Genomic DNA, 401 nt, shown 5'->3' on the forward strand with positions numbered 1-401 from the left:
CTCTCTCTCTCTCTCTCTCTCTCTCTCTCTCTCTCTCTCTCTCTCTCTCTCTCTCTCTCTCTCTCTCTCTCTCTCTCTCTCTCTCTCTCTCTCTCTCTCTCTCTCTCTCTCTCTCTCTCTCTCTCTCTCTCTCTCTCTCTCTCTCGTCTCTCTCTCTCGCTCTCTCTCTCTCTCTCTCTCTATCTATCTATCTAACTTGCTTTAGACTGTATTGGCATCAGTCCTTCATCCCCCGCATGGGTTATGCATTTCTGCCATACCGCTGACGATGAGAAAAAGTGATTCCCTCGTATTTTGTTACTGATCGGTGTGATCAGGATAGCATCGAACCATGACTGCAGCAGCACAGCAGCAGCAGCAGCAGCAGCAGCAGTAGCAGCAGTAGCAGCAGCAGCAATAGA

This window comes from Priapulus caudatus, unplaced genomic scaffold (genome assembly GCF_000485595.1).
Source record: "Priapulus caudatus unplaced genomic scaffold, Priapulus_caudatus-5.0.1 Scaffold2530, whole genome shotgun sequence".
Classification (NCBI taxonomy): Eukaryota; Metazoa; Priapulida; class Priapulimorpha; order Priapulimorphida; family Priapulidae; genus Priapulus; species Priapulus caudatus.